Source organism: Phascolarctos cinereus, unplaced genomic scaffold (genome assembly GCF_003287225.1).
Source record: "Phascolarctos cinereus isolate Bilbo 61053 unplaced genomic scaffold, phaCin_HiC Scaffold_5;HRSCAF=322, whole genome shotgun sequence".
Lineage (NCBI taxonomy): Eukaryota > Metazoa > Chordata > Mammalia > Diprotodontia > Phascolarctidae > Phascolarctos > Phascolarctos cinereus.
Window position 1 is genome coordinate 24,393,971 of NW_027555958.1, and position 16,581 is coordinate 24,410,551.

General features: G+C 45.6%; 1 protein-coding gene across 1 annotated transcript in view; it reads left to right on the plus strand.

Moving 5' to 3' along the window:
- AUTS2 (activator of transcription and developmental regulator AUTS2) overlaps positions 1-16,581 on the plus strand; it is a 1,261,165-nt gene that overhangs the window by 434,132 nt on the left and 810,452 nt on the right.

The following is a 16,581-nucleotide window of genomic DNA, read 5'->3' on the forward strand; positions in this document are numbered from 1 at the left end:
GAGATGTTAAGTGACCTGCCCTGGATTACACAGCTAGTAAATTTCTGAATCAGAATTTGAACTCAGGTCATTCTTATTCCAGGCCCAGTACTTTATGCAATGTCACCTACCTGGTAAATAGATTGTAATATTTTAGTCGGTAACTAAATTTATTTGATAAAAAAATTAACAGGTAGCCCTATATTACTAGTTACAATTACTGGTAGACATTTTAGAATTGGATGTAACTTTTTTTTATAACCAAAGGTACATTTAAGTTTTGTTTATAAGAGATGCTTTTATTGAATTTAAAAATTTAGGGAGCCAACCCTTGACATAAATGGATGTAGAATTTTTTTTTTCATCAAAATTGTGTTCTGCTGGCCTGACATACAAGCTCATATTTATCATTCCTCAAGGATAGGAGTTGGAATTTCAGTAAATTACTGTTGAGGTTAGAAAGAGATGTAAAACCTCTAGAGTTTTGTTTAGTGCCTGCTTGGTGTTTAGAAGTAACACAAAGTCCCTGCCTGTCCTCAGAGAGCTTACTATCCTTCTGAATAGGCAACAGGACAACTTGAAAATGCTTCTGCATTGATTATCTTTGATATAGTAGGTAATAGGGAGTCGTAGTGGGTCCTTGTACAGGAGAAAGAGAAGATGAAAAAATGTGTCTAAGGAAGAGTGGACCTAAATTTCTTCATTTGACTCTATATTTAATGAAATAAAATGGTTAGACACCATTGGAACAAATCGGAAATAATTCGATAAAGATCTGAGAGGGGGATGATGGAAATGGTGAACGAAGGGTCAGTCTCAGATACTCTTGGGAGGAGGAAAAGTCAATCCTTGGTGATGGATTGCCTGCAGAGAAGAAAAGACAAGGTTTCTAGTCTGGGAGTTTGGGAGATAGATTGGACAATTAACAAAAATGGATCAGTCTGATGAGTAGGATTGGTGGAGGCGTGGGTCTGAGTGCTTTGACAGTGAACTCAGTCCACCTGTAGAGTTTGACGTGATGACAGAGATACAAGTAGAGAGAACCTTGTCAGGGTGGGGAATAAGGGAAAGGGTCCTGGGTGAAGTCAGAGAGACAGAGATAAGACGGAGTGAGATTGGGAGATCAATAGAAGGAGACAGGGAAGTGGGAGGAGAGAGACACAGAGAGAGAGAGAGACAGAAGTAGAGAGAGAGAGAGAGGAGTGAAAAGGGGGAGAGGGAGGGAAGGAAGGAGGAAGTCAGAGACAGAGAGAGATTTAGGAGTGTTTCAGAGAATTAAAGACAAGAGGGTGGAATACCAAGTTTGGGGCTAGGGAGTGGGTCCTGAAAAGGGAAGGGGAGACAAGGCATAATCTCTGCCCAAAAATAGGACAAGTGGAGAGAATTTGGAGAAGGAGCTGGGGGTGCTTAGAGGAGAGAGAGCATGGGAAGACAGGAAGAGGAGGAGGAAAAGAGGGGAGGGAGAGAGAGAGAAGAAGGAAAAGACAGGAAAGGAGAAAGGAAGAAAGAAAAGGAGAGGAAAATAATGGAGGAAAGATTGAGAGAGAAAGAAATAAAGAGATGAAGCACTCAGACCCACGCTTCCAGCAATCCTACTCATCAGACTGATCCAGAGTTGGAGTAGAGCAGGAGAGAATTGCTTAAGCACTTACTATGCTAAGCAGTGAAAGGCCTTACCCTCAAGGAACTTACATTCCAGTTGGAGCTGACCAAGTTTGAAGGGTAGGGGTGGATGGAGACAGAGGGAGTTTGGTCAGGGGGACAGTGGGTGGAGTCACAGGGAGACTGATGGCAAGCATGCTGGTGTTGGGAGTCCTGGCTTTGAACTTGGTCAGAGCTTTTGGTCTATGGTTAGGGTGGCCCCCCTAGCTCTCCATCAGTAAAGGACAGTTGGTCGTACTCAGCTTACCCACCTCACCAGCTGTTGTAAATTATTGTCATTTTTGTGGCCCTAGAGAGGGCTTGGGGAGGAGAAGGATTCAGAACACACTACCTGATTGGCCAGCAAGGAATTCATGGTAACCATGGAGAACGTTGTTGTGAGCAGAACAATTGCTTTAGTGCTAGGGGAGACTTAAACCAGTTGGAAGTTGTAAGGCCAGGAAGCAGAAGAGAGAGAGAGAGTGAAAATGCTCCCGATACCATCTGTTAATTTGCTGTCTGTTGACACACATTAGCCCATTGATGGACATGCCATATTTACTCTCATGATTTCCTCCTCCTTCTCTCTTCAAAGCAAATATTTTACCCATAAAGGGAATGTATGGGTGTGAGAGGCAGTATTGGAAGTGGTGTAGAATTCATTAGGAATGGTAGCTGGTCCTGACTTTTGCTCTGAACAGAAAGAAGTCACTTTTGTGAACCCTGCCTTCATCAGGTCTCTGAAAGCTTTGTTTGAGTAATTAGAGAGCTTTGGAGGGTGGTGAAATTCCCTTGTCTACTTAATAGGTCTTAAAAGTTGCCAAAGATGTGTGTGGCTTATGCATGGATATATCGTGTGCAGACATGCGTGTACATTTCTAGGATTGCAGCACATACAGAGTGTGTGTTTGTGTGTGTATGTGTGTGTGTGTGTGTGTGTGTGTGTGTGTGTGAGAGAGAGAGAGAGAGAGGGAGAGACAGTAAGCCAGATTCAGATCTAAGAAAACCTGTATCCAAATCTTGCCTCTGATGCATCATGACTGTATGACCTTGAGTAAGTCCCCTAACCTCTTAAACTCTCAATGCTCTAAACAGATTTCTAAGTTTCTGTTGCCCTGCAGTGATAGAGGGACTTTTCTCCAGGAGTTCTCTGTGCCAGTGAAATCACAGGCTCAGTCTCTCTTCCTTCTCTTTCCCCTCTCCCCTCTCTCCTCCTCCTCTGCCTTCACTCCTTTGTCTCTGTCACTCCGTGTGTGTGTGTCTCTCTCTCTCTCTCTCTCTCTCTCTCTCTCTCTCTCTCTCTCTCTCTCTCTCTCCTCTGCAGATCTGCAGTATTACCTCAGTGGCTGGACTTGAACCCAGATCTTCCTACCTTCCTCTTATCCACTACAGTATACCATTCTACCTGTCATTGTTGTCCCTCACCCCCAAAGTAAGGATGGCACAAATACAGTGAATCTAAATAAAACAGAAGCCCCTAAAACTGCCTTGTTAATTTCCTCTGTTAAACGTGCTCTAACACCCCCTCAATGCGCCCCCACCCCAGCTTTTGTAGTATAGGAGATAGAGGCAATATTCTAAATTTCTGAGTATTGATACAAGGAGCAAAGTCAGAGAGACCCAGGATGTAGATTAGATTTGTGGGTGAATGGAATTGATTCTGTTGAGACTAAATTAATCACAGTGCTTAATCACGGTGACCTTTCAGGTTCACAGTCTTGAGGCAGCTGCAGGGCAGCACCATGTTCAGTCGGTGAGTGCCCATGAGGGTTGCTTCCTGGAATTCCCACCTCTGGGGGCCAGCCTGGCTCTCATCCCATTCTGCCTTGGCATCGGCTGGAGCATCCCACTACCTGGCCAATAGGCTGCTGCTGCTGCTGCTGTCTTTTGTGGTGATGGTGGCTTCTTGACATGGGCAAATTCATTTTTAAGTTGTTTCCTAGCAAAAACCCAAACAAACCCATCAAAAAAATAATCCTGACTTTTCTGAAACACCTGTAAGAAAGTATCTCTGGGTAGATTCCTCTGAAAGGGCCCACACTTGGGAATCTAGAAGATAAGGCCCTTTGAGCTGGAGTATTTCTTTCACTGAGCCCTTGTGAAGGGCAGATTCAGTTTATTTTAATACAGTGGGAACTTAATGAACCCCTCTCTTCTGCAGTCTAGTGGTGAATTTCTTGTTGAGTCATTTCAGTCCTGTACGACTCTTTGTGACCCCATTTGAACTCAGGTCTTCTTGACTCCATGCCCTCTATGCAGTGGGCCACCTAGCTGCCCCCTGGAAAGATAGGTGGAGTCTGATTAGGAAGAGCTTTACATGCCCACTCAAAGGGTTGGTACTGTATTCTAGAGGAGATTGGGATCCACCAATGTTTCTTGGGGGGTTAGTTAGACCTGGGTCTTGATTTGAATTTCCTTGGAAAGGAGTGTTAAGGCAGGGGAGGTGGTGGCATTTGGCTTTCTCTGTTAGCATAAGGGGAAACTGAGCAATGGAAAGACCTTTTTATTCCCATCACCTGGCGCAGATGCCTCTCACCTTTCATTGTGCCTGGCAGCTCCTCCAGAAAAGATGACTGGAATTACCTAGTTATGTGTCACTGTCCCAAGACCACCCTCGTCTTGGGCTTCGGTGACTTGATACATGCTCTGCGAGCCTGTTTTTTCTAGAACTCAAGAGATGGTGCTTGAGAGCTTCTAGGGCCCAAAAGCCCCAGCCCTCCTCGTATCTGAAGGAGACCCACAAGGGTAGGTTGTGTGGGCAGAAGGTCTTTGCAGGGAGAAGGATTCTGCAGAAGTTCAGAACTTGAAGGTCCCAGTGATCGCTTAGGCCAGACCCCTCGTTGAATGACTGAGGAAAACGGAGCCCAGAAATGGGTAAGGTCTGCTGAGGCAGTGGGGACAGAGGCCCTGAGTACGTGGATTCCTTGACGTACATACGGCCTGAAGTCCCTTCTTCCTCAGAAGACAACACAGTACATTGGAAAATGGCAGGTGACATTTAGAGTTAGAGGTTCTGGATTCTAACCTGGCTTGGGAGGGTGGAATTAAATGGTGTCTGAGGTCCCTTCCAGCTTCAGATGTATGAGCCTGTCATCCTGTGATCTTTGCACGCTCCTGACAGGGAACAGCAGTGCCCACCAGGGGATGGTGGAAGGGGGATGCTACAGAAAATGCTAAGTTAACCTTTAGGGCAGACAACTGCAGTAAACCTTCCTCCTCCTCCTCCTCCTCCCCCTTTTCCCTCCTCCTCTTTTCTTTCACCCTCCTCTCCTTTCCTCTTCCCCCTCCCCCTTTCTCAAACCAGCCCTCAATGCTTATTTCCCTGGAGTTCCTGGTCTTGCCAGTCTCTATTGGCTTTTATTTTCCCATATTGATTTGTTTATTTAAGGAGATTAGCAAAATTTGAATATCTCCCTCCCTCCTCCCCTTTTGCTCTTTTGATTCTATGCTTTTCAATTTCCTGTGAGGGAAATTTATTGTCGATGGAAATGAGAGGTTTATCTGTCTGACCTCTAGTTGATGATCAGATTGAGATCAGTGTGTAAATGATGAATTGCCTTTGAGAGCCTTCAGTCTGCTTGGGGACATTAATGGCAGGTGCAGGAGCCTCCTTGCATTGGGAAGGCCACAGTCCCGGCCACTTTCATCTTACTTTGACCTTTTTCAGAAGCTATTTGTAGTGGTGGTCGATTTCTGATGAACTTAATCATCTGTTTTACATAGGCAGGGACCAAATATTGATGCCTGGAAGGGCTGGGTTGTGACAGCTCCTTCCTGGGGGACGGCTGGCCAAAAATGAATGAGAAGAGGAGGAGGGATCCCTAGAGTGGTGATCATGTCTGTTAACCCATGTGAATGTCAGAGACTAGGAGAGAGATTGACTGTGGTGGCCACTGGTGGCTGTGGATTTGAGGATGGTGCCCTTCTCTAGGGTCACAGCCTTAGAGCTAGCCAGAAGGTCCTGGAGTCTAAACTCCTGCCTTCGACGCAAGGTCACCCAGGCTGTAAGGAGCAGAGCCACGTTTGGTACCTGGGTCTCTGGCGTCTGAGTTCTTCCCACTCTTCCATAGTTCTGGGTGGACCTGGAATCAGGAAAACTTTGAATTCACATTTGGCCTTCGCCTCCTACTAGATGTGTGACCTTGGGCAAGTTACTTAACCTTTGTTTGCCTCAATTGCCTCATCTGTAAAATGGGGACAACGATAGCACCTCCTCACCTCCTAGGGTTGTTTTGAGAATCAGATGAGAGATTTCTCAAGTGTGTGGCATCCAGTCGGCCCTTAATAAATGCTTGTTCGCGTCTTTTCCCCCTGCCCTTTCCTCTACCTGTTAGCTTACACTACCCAAGGGCTTTAGTTCCTTTTTTCTCAAGTGGATCCCGATCTGACTCATTTTTTACAGTTTTGACTCCCTAAGAAATCCAAGTGAAGCTGCAGATGTGAAGGCCAGTGGTGGCTTTTTGAACGTGAATGTGTATTCATAATCCCTTATTCTCATAAAAGATTTTAGTTTATGAAGCATTTCCACCTGTCCTCTCCATACCTTTGGTTGCCCTGTCCTAGAACGCACCTGGTTCTCACTCTGTCTCACTTCCGTCTTTACAGCTAAGCTGTTCTTCTGTGTGGCCTTCTGGTGACTACCGAGCTGCTGTCTAGCTCTCAAATTCAGATACTCTGGGGAAAAAAATTGGGGGAAGGAGGAAAGGAAGGAAGGAGGGAAGGAGGGAGCTGCGTTGCTCAACTGGAACTGGCCAGTTGGGTCAGGGTTAAATAACATGCCCAGGGTTACACAGGTAGTAAGTGTCTGAGGGCAGATTTGAACTCAGGTCCTTCTGACTCTAGGACTGGTGGTCTAGTTACTGCATCACCTAGCTGCCCCCAAGTCCATCTTTTAAAAATAAAGTGAGACCCGCAGAGGTTAAGTCCAAGGTCATACAAGGAGTCGCCATCAAAGGTAGGATTTGAATCCAGATCCCATGACTCCAGAACCAGCCCTCTTTTCCCTATACCTGGCTAGGTAGCACTGTGCTGTTGTTCAGTCGTTTTTCAGTCATGTCCGACTCTTTGTGACCCCATTTGGAGTTTTCTTGGTAAAAATACTGGAGTGGTGTGCTATTTCCTTCTCCAGCTCATTTGACAGATGAAGGGTCATAGCTAGTGTTTGAGGCTAGATTTGAACTCAGGTCTTCCTGCCTCTAGGCCTGCTGCTCTATCCGCTGTGCCACCAAGCTACCCTAAGGTCACACCACCAGAGGTGAAGAGATTATTTCAGGGGTAGTTTGGAGGATCGGGCGTAGATACGGCAGAAGGAGAAGGTATGGGCATGTGTGTGGATATATGTGGGAGTGAGGCGTTTCTTTCCATCAGAGATTACGTCTCTGGGCTGAATCTGGCCGGGTATCAACTTTCCCTTGCATCGGGGTCAATCAAGTCTGATTTCACCGATGACATGAGAATGCCGACCCGTCTGGGGACGTGCTTGGATCAGAGACCCTCCCAGCGTCCCCCTTCCACCTGTAACTGATTGACAAGGTGGGACCCCCACTACTTTCCAGGGGATGGAGTGAAGAGTGTAAATTACACTTAGCAGAACAAACACCCAGGCTCATCATTTCAGAACCTTTTAGAGGATTAGACGTGCCCCTTAAAAAACAGATCAGAGCCTGACCTCACACTTCTGGCTGTCTCCCCCACTAGAAGGAACTCTGGGGTCTTGAAAACATCCTTTGAATGATGTAGAAGCAGAGGCAAGCTGGATGGAAAAGAGCGTTCCCTCGTTAGCTGCCTGGCTTATTGGAAACGAGGGTCATTTAAAATGCAGGCGGACTCTAGGACCTAATGCAATCTTGATGCAACAGATATGCCTTAAACCAGAAACAAACTGGGGGGCAAATTGATGCAGATATTTAGTGAATTGACATCTATGTGTATTACATCAAATCAGAGTCAGGCTGGGAACAGGATGCCATGAAGGCTGTTTTTAAAGCTCCGTGCCTCTCTCGCCTTGGAGGGGAGGGGCAGTGGGTGTTTCCATTAATCCTAGAGTAATCCAGGGGAGAGGCCCTTTCTTAGCTATTTCAGCAACTCCATTGACGTAGGAAGTTATCTGGCATGTCAGTGCTGAGGCATTGGAGGATATTACCATCAATAATAGATGTTTCCATCATCTCTTTATAGAAATCTGGCCGGTGATGGCGCTAGTTTTTATTTTTGCAACCCAGCCAAGGGAAAAAAATACACACACCCCTACATATATACATACACATACATATACACACATGTATGTATGTCTATATAGCATAAATGTATATACATATGTTTGTAAACATCCAATTAATAATGAATGAGTTCACCATTAAGGGATACACCGTTTTCTTTTGTCCAGTGCTGCTCACCTAATTCATTGTCTGAAGGACATCATCAAAACCAAGGAGAGGAGAGAATTTTTAAGATATATTTAATATAATATTTATACAAATATATTTATGTATCTGTTATATTTATAAGCATTTACATATATTTTCAATTTATTTTATTAAATATTTCCCAATTACTTATAAATTTTTTTCACATTTTTTTTTAAATTTTGAGTTTTAAATAGGATAGAGTTTTTTGAAACCAGTAGAATGTAGGCTTCTTGAGGGCAGGGGGCTGTTTAATTTTTGTCTTCACATGCTCAACACCTAGCACTATTCTGTGAATGTAGTACGCCTTTAATAAGTGCTTCTTGATGCATAAACGAATGATTGAGAATGGTATAGTGGAGTCACTAGATGTGGAGTTGGGGTCCTGAGTTCAAATCATAGCCTCACCACTTACTGTTTGTGTGACCCTCATCTCCGAGCTTTGTTTTCCTTGTCTGTGAAATGAGGGAGTTTGAAAAGTTGACCTTTAAAATCCCTTACTGGTTTATAATTCATGATCACAGAGTGTCACAGATTGAGAGTCTGAAGGGACAAACCTCAGAGGCTGCTTAATCCAGGCTGATTATTTTCTCAATGTGGAGCAGAAGGCAAGAGAAATTAAGTCACTTTCCCCATATCATGCAGTTAGTAGATTGATAAGAGAGAGAAAGACAGACACAGACAGAAAGAAAGACAAAGGGGGGAGAGAGACAGCCACAGTCACCTTTCTGTGAGCTCTGGACTCTTGAGTCACTGATGGATTGCCCTCGCCAAATGCAGCCAACCCGTTGGCGTATTGGCAAAGCTTGCAAATGAATCACCAGCAGTGGACAGGAACATAGTACAGCTGCACGTATTTGGTGCAGGAGGGTGTCAGCTGGCGCCCACTGGTTAATCAGGGGGTGGATTAAAACTCCAAGGGAAGAGAGGCTGATCTCTGTTGTTCAGCGACAAAGCTGGCCCTGCCTGCAGACACTAATTCTAATAATAATAATGCCTCTCTGTTGCAGGCCATTAAGCTGCACACTCATCCCCTCTTGTCCAGCTCCAGGACATTGCCAGCAACTGTTGCCAAACCCTGTTGGCTCTCGAAAATGAAATTGGCCAGACAGAGGTGAGACCAGGCCGGGAGTCTTTTCTGTCTTGGTTGGCCCAGCATGGCTCCCATGAAGGTGGGGATGAGGGGAATGAGAAATGAGAGATGCAGAAGGTTTAAATGTCATTCTGAGGCACTGTTGAACATCCGCGGTTGGCAGTGCTGATGGCTTGGCATGAACCGATTGCGGTATTTGTAGATGATGCCTCTTTTGATGGTGCCAATGTGTGTTCCAGCTGGGCTTGCTGCTTCACTCCAAAAACAGCAAATAGGCCTGGACGTATTTTGTCTTGACAAGTTGGAAAAGTTTACCTGTTTCAGATGGCCGTGTTGATTTTTGTCCAGGCTTTTCAGTATCGTCTGAGGGCTGATGGAGGGGAGTTGATTTCCTTTGACATGAAAGCATACACAGACATATAAAGTGATAAACAAATGTACTTATCTCTCAGGATCCACGATTTTGACTATATGCATACTTCTTCCCCTGATGGAGATAATGTTCTCTCTGTAACTTATAGTTACTCAGGGATGGGTGTATTATAGGCTGTGTCATTGGAGGGAGCATTCACACCACTGAGATCATCTGGTCATGGAGCGTTCACACCAGCAAGAGCCCCCGCCCCATTCACACTAGTGAGATTCCACCCACATCCATGGCATATTCACACCTGTCAGATCTTTCTTCTCTCCCTGCCCACATCCATGGAGCATCACACTACTGAGATCATCTGGTCATGGAGCGTTCACACCAGCAAGAGCCCCGTCTGTGGAATCTTCACATCAGTGAGATTCACCCTCCCCCCATAGAGTAGTCACACCTGTCAGATTTTTCTTCTCTCCTCTCCCCCATCCATGGAGTGTTCACACCAGTGAGACTCCTCTATCCATGGAGTATTCCCATCTCTGAGTTCCCATGGACTTTCAGAATATGTGCTTCCATAGTTACTCTGAGAAGATACTTTATCGTCCTGCATCCAACCCAATTACGAGTCTTTCTGCCTTTAGCTAGGCCGATGCTCAGAAAACAGACATATTATCTATCTTTTGCAGAGCACATAGTGTTTCTGATTGTTTAAATCTGCTAGAATTTGTGTTCCAGTTGCATAATCTAGAACCCAAGGTCATCCCTGCACCAGGATGAAATGTTAGCATAGGATTTGGGTATGAATTTGTAGGATTTCTGAGATTAATGATTTTAATCTGAAAGACATCTCATAAACCTTCCATTTTACAGATGAGGAAATTGAGACCCCTAGAGTTTAAGGGCCTTAGCTAATGAATTATCTGACAGATAGTAAATGACAGAGATGGGTTTTTAATCCCACTTCTCTGACTCTGTATCTAGCATCCTTTCTGCAGTCTTGTTGATGCAACTTACACACATGTGTATGTGTGTGTTTGTGTCTTATGCCTGCACCACTTTGTGTAGTGATCGTTAAATATCAGACTGTGTATGTGTTTGTGTATGTCCGCCAAGCTTGGCATGTGTACCTTTTTTTCTATTTCCACATGCCCACATGCATGCACACGCACTATGATGCATTGTCAGAGATTAAAACAGAAATGAGACCCTCATTGAATTGAAAATCAGTACTATCTGTAAAGTGCTCTATTTAGATACTTAAATGGATATGTGATTTTATTGTTCATCTTGTACAGCTTAAGACCATGTCATAACCTTCCCACCATATGCATCCTGCAATGCATTCTCCATAGAGCATAGAACAAAGCATTTGACAACCGTCCCTCCCCCCCCCGTAAAAAGATCTCTCCAGCATATTAATATAGTGCTTCAATTCTTGTCTTTAGTAGGATTTTAATGACCGCTGAGTCCAACCTATATCTGAAAGGAATCCCCACCATAAGAAAGGGTTCGTGTTAGGGTTAGGACATCTAGCCTCTGTTTGAAGGCCTCTTATCAGTGTCCTGTGACTGCCCGTTCCATTTTGTAATAGCTCTAATTGTAGGAAGTCTTTCCCTTCCTTTTTCCCTCTCTGCCTTCCTTTCTTCCTTCTTCCCTCTCTCCCTCCCTCCCTTCCTAGACCTCACTTTCTCCCTTTGCTCCTGATTCTTCCCTCTAGAGTCAAACAGCACGTTTCCAATCCTCCTCCAGCAGACCAGCCTTTCAGATACTCGAGGGCAGCTATTCCGTTTTCCCAGTATCTTCCCTTCTCCTGTCTAAGCATTCCTAATTCCTGCACCTGATTTCCTGTAACACAGATGCTGTGTCCGTTACCCATCTCTGGGCTCTCTCCAGCTCACCCTTGAGCTGTGGCTCTCATGTCTGGGCCCAGTACTACAGTCGTGGTCCAGTTTGGCCGAAGGATAGTGGGACTATCTGCTCCACATTCTGAGACGCTGGGATTCTCTTAATTCAGGCCAGAACACACTGTCCTTTTTTTTGTTGTTGCATAAATGATGCTTAACCTTAAGCTTGCAGTCCATTAAAACGCTGAAAGCTTTTTGAAAGTGCCTCCAGGTCCAACCATGCCTCTCCCATCCTGTGCTTGAGTTGTTTTTTTAATCCATCTTTAAGATATTTTGTCTAGGGGCAGCTGGGTGGCACAGTGGATAGAGCTCCAGCTTTGGAGTCAGGAGGATCTGAGTTCAAATCTGGCCTCAGACACATGACGCTTACTTACTAGCTGTGTGAACCTGGGCAAGTCACTTAACCCCAGTTGCCTCACCAAAAAAAAAAAAAAAATATTTTGTCTGCCACTTCATGACCCCATTTTGTGTTTTCTTGGCAAAGATACTGGAGTGGTTGACCATTTCCTTCTCCAGCTTATTTTACAGATGAAGACACTGAGGCAAACAGCATTAAGTAACTTTTCCAGGGTCATACAGCTAAGAAATGTCTGAGGCCAGATTTGAACTCAGGTCTTCCCGACTCTAGACCCAATACTCTGTTTACTGTACTGTCTGTCTAGCTGCTCGGAGCCGCCTTATTGCAAGCCTGTGACAGATCTTGTTTCTTTTTGGAAGCTCCTGACTCTCTCTCCCCATACATTAACTAGCCCTTCTGGCTTTGGGAATCAGTACTTCAGCTCTAAGCGGCCCCGTCCTCTCTCTCTGCCCATCCTCGTCCTCCTTCCTACTCCATGCTAGATTCTTCCAGTTCGTGTTTCTTCCTTTAAATTTGATGACCTTGCTGTCTGGTTCTTTATGGAGGTCCTTTAAAAAGAAGATGCAGATCAGTGGGGCCTCCTCCTGGAATCCCACCGAGATGGCCAGGAAACGTTAGTGGCTCTCGTTTAAAAAGAAGATGCAGGTCAGTGGGGCCTCCTCCTGGAATCCCACCAAGATGGCCAGGAAACGTTAGTGGCTCTTGTTACTGATAGATGCCCTGGAATCCCACCGAGATGGCCAGGAAACGTTAGTGGCTCTTGTTTAAAAAGAAGATGCAGGTCAGTGGGGCCTCCTCCTGGAATCCCACCGAGATGGCCAGGAAACGTTAGTGGCTCTTGTTTAAAAAGAAGATGCAGGTCAGTGGGGCGTCCTCCTGGAATCCCACCGAGATGGCCAGGAAACGTTAGTGGCTCTTGTTACTGATAGGTGCCCTCCTTTTCCCAGCCGCTCGCACCCTCGACGGCCATTTCTCGGGCAGAAATCATTATTGCGTAGTCTCCTGTTGCCTTCTTCCATCCGGGCTGCTTTTCTCCTGATTGCCTGGGACGGGACCCCGACATAATAATGCACTCACCCAGGGTCGTGGCCCGGTGTGTGTTGGAGGCGATAGTTGAAGCCAGGCCTCCCCTCCTCCTCAGGGGGCACTATGTCTTTGCTGCTGTTCAGTGTTGATCTTAAGGCCTGCCTCTCAGGGTGTAAGCGGTTGCCTGTACAACATATATGCCTGTCTGTGCATGAAGAGAAACATGCAGACATATCCAGTATTAATTGAGGTTGGCATGACTGAGTCAGAATCCTCATGGTTGCCATTGATAGATGGTACTCGCTTTGGGAGGTGACATTTTTGACCAGTACACTTACTGGATCTGAAAGTATCCCGCCTGACTAACATGAAGTGGCTGGGTACGCATGTGTGCACACTCAGCTCACACATGCGTGCGTGCGTGCGTGTGTGTGTGTGTGTGTGTTAACTGTGACTGTAATTTTCTGTAGGGAACTCCTGAATGAGGACATTTCCGTGTACCAATGCACTTTTTTCATTTTTCCTTGTTCTCTGTATGTTAAATTTCCTCTTTAAGATTGTAAAATAAGTTTGTTTGTTTTTTTTAAATCTAGTATTACATAACCAAGCCTTTTCATTTCCCTCTGAATGCAGAAAATGAAGAATCTTTGCAAACCTTTTGGAAGCTGTCCCTGTCCTTCATGAGAAATTAAATACCAGTGTGCGTGTCAAGCGCCCTTCAGAGTGTACTGACCTTTACACAGCAGCGCGCGTGGCAGACGGCACTGGGCCTATGTCCGGCACTTCCTGGTGGATGGTGGGTCAATGGGATGTGAAGAATAGTCTGGGGGCGGCTAGATGGAGTGGATTCAGTGAGTTTACCTTCACACATCCAGTAGTCAGGATAGATCATCCCCAGGGCAGAATGCCAGAGCTGAGTGGACTGACTCTTCCATGGTGGGAAGACTTGTTCTCTTCAGTCTGGGTCCAGAGGACCACCGTTCCTATTTCAGGGAAGTGGGGCAGCGGTGGAGGAGGTGCGAGATGCCCACCCTGGGTGGCCCCTGGTGTCCTGTTTGATGGATGGAGAGGATGTGAAGCGTGGGCTAAGGCTGGCTGAATTGCTCACCGGTCAGGAAGCATGGGAAACATGATCCATGATCCCTGCTCGTGTGGAAGTAGGCTGATTACTGGGCAAAAACACTTCAGGGACCTTGTGTCTTTTGAGTCCTAGGTTGTGTTTGTCTTTCATTCTTGAAGAGGATCATCACATCAGGGAGATGATGACATGACTTGCAGTTGACTTTGATTTGAGTGAGGGGGAGCTGTGCGAGGTCACCAGCCTCACTTTCTTCTCCAGAGCCATCTGGGTCCAGTGGCCAGATATTCATCAGGACGACTGGAGGTGGCCCAGGATGCAGTGGGAGACCCTGGCCCTTTTAAGCTGAGGCCTTTTCAGAGTGAATGTAAATAGTAACTTTCTCTTCTGGCCAGCAACCCTGAGGTTCTTCTCCTCCCAGTTTGGCCATGCCTTGACCCACTTCCTAAAGAGGCCCATTCGCTGAATGAGTGTTACCTCACTCAAATGAGAACCTAAAAAGACTTTTGATTCCTAGACTTCCTTCTTGGAGGAAAACATAAAGAAGTAAGTGTTTGCTCTGTGCCTGGCACTGTGCTAAATACTAGTGATACAAAGAAAGAAAAAATACCAACAGTCCCCGCCCTCCAGGAGCTTACATTTTAATGGAGGAGAAAACATGTAAAGAAGTGGATGCAGAGTAGAAAGAAGGTCACATGGCTTGAGGCATAGGAAAGGCCTTGGGTAGGATGTAGCATTTCAGTCGAGGCTTGAAAGAAGCTGGGGAAGCCAGGGAGGAGAGAAAGAAGGGAAATTCCATGCATGAGGATTAGCATCCAGTGTAAGGGTACAGAGACGGGTGATGGAAGGCCGTGTGCAAGGAGCATGAAGTAGGCTGGTGTCACCACACTGTGGAGTGAACTCAGTTGGGAGAAGCTGAGTTCAAATCCTGGCCCAGACACTTAGTAGCTGTGTGACTCTGGGCAAGTCACTTAACCGTTTTTGACTCAGTTTCCTCATCTGTAAAAAAAAAAAAACATATGAGCCAGAGAAGGAAATGGCAAACCACCCAGGTGTCTTTTCCAAGAAAGCCCCAAATGGGGTCACCAAGGGTCAGACGTGACTAAATGACAAAAATAACAAAGAGTGGGTGGAGCTATGTGAAAAGACTAGAAAGATAGGATAATGCTAGATTATCAGGAGCCTTGAATGCCAAACAGAAGACTTAATGCTTGATGCTCTGGGTAGTGAGGAGCTTCTGGAGCTTATTGAAGTGGGGGGTGGTATGGGTAGACCCATGGTGTGGGGAAACGACTCTGGGAGGTGTATAAAGGGTGGGCTAGAGAAGGGAGAGACCTGAACCGAAAGACCAGTGATAGGGCTGTTGTCCAAGCAAGAAGTGATGGATGATCATTGGCTCTGGTGAGCAGAGAGAAAGGGATGTATGTGAGAGATGTTAGGAAGGCGGAAACAACAGGGTTTGTCACTGGGTTGGAATATACGAGGTGAAGGAGACTGAGGATTTGAGGCAAGTGTTAAGGCTGCACATTTGACGGACGATGAAAATGATGACTCCATGAGTAGGGGAAGGAGGGAAGGTTTGAGAGAAAAAACAATGAATTCTGTTTTGGACAAGTTGACTTTGAGATGCCTTTGGAATAAAACCAGTTGGAAGTGTCCAGTAGAAAGCTGATGGTGTGAGACTGGAGCTCAAAAGAGAAATAAGTCTTGGATAAAAAGACCTTGGAAACATCTTCATAGAGATGATAATTGAACCCTTTGGAACTGATGAAATCCCTAATTGAGAATGTGGAGAGAAAAGGGAAGAGGATCCATGACAGAGGCTGAGAGGACATCCATGGTGTGTAGATATGAGAATGAAGAAGAACCAGAAAAGGAGAGAGGAGTAGTCAGAGAGTTAAGAGGAGAAACAGGAAAGAGAAGTCAGGAAGTAGCTGACTCTGGGGGCACCAGGTTATTTAGATGGTGAGGCTCTCCTTTGAAGACTTCCTCCATAGAAAAGTGTCCAGTAGAAGGTGGCCAGTGGTGCCACATGGCACAAATAACCAAGGAAGATGAAGACTGAGAAAAGACCTTTAGGTTTGTTTGTTTGGGTGGGTGGGTGATTGGTTGTGGTCCTTCATTCTCAGAGAGGACCAAAATGACATCACTGTGTCGGCGTCAACGTACTGTGCGTCTGTCTGTGGCTGATCAGACCGTCATGAGTTCAGAAGACTTGCCTCAGGTCAGGCACAAATAATCCGCATGAGCATTTGTAATGGAGATGTCTCTACAGGCTTAGCGAGTAAGAGATCATTGGTAACATTGAGAGACATGCTTCAGTCCAGGATGAGGTTAGAGTATGAATACAGAGGGTTTAGAAGACAATGGAAAGAGAGGAAATGAAGGAGCCCATTACAGATGGCTTTTCCAAGGAGTGTTGCAAAGTTAGGAAGGAAACTCATAAGATCATAGCTAGAGGGGAGAGTAGCTGTTTTTTTGTTTGTTTGTTTTTGACTTTGCCGTGCTTGGAGGCAGCAAAGATGGAACTAGAGAATGAGGATGAGAAGATGAAGGGCTGAGTGAGGGTGGGAGGAAAAGTATGGGAGGAGAATAATTAAGGCCAACCTACTTATAAATGCAAGAGGGGATGTGATCAAGGGTAGATGTGAAGAGTTGTGCTCTGGCAAGGGAGAAACAGAACAAACCACTTGTTCATACAGTGAAGGTGTAGACAAGTGGGAGATGATGT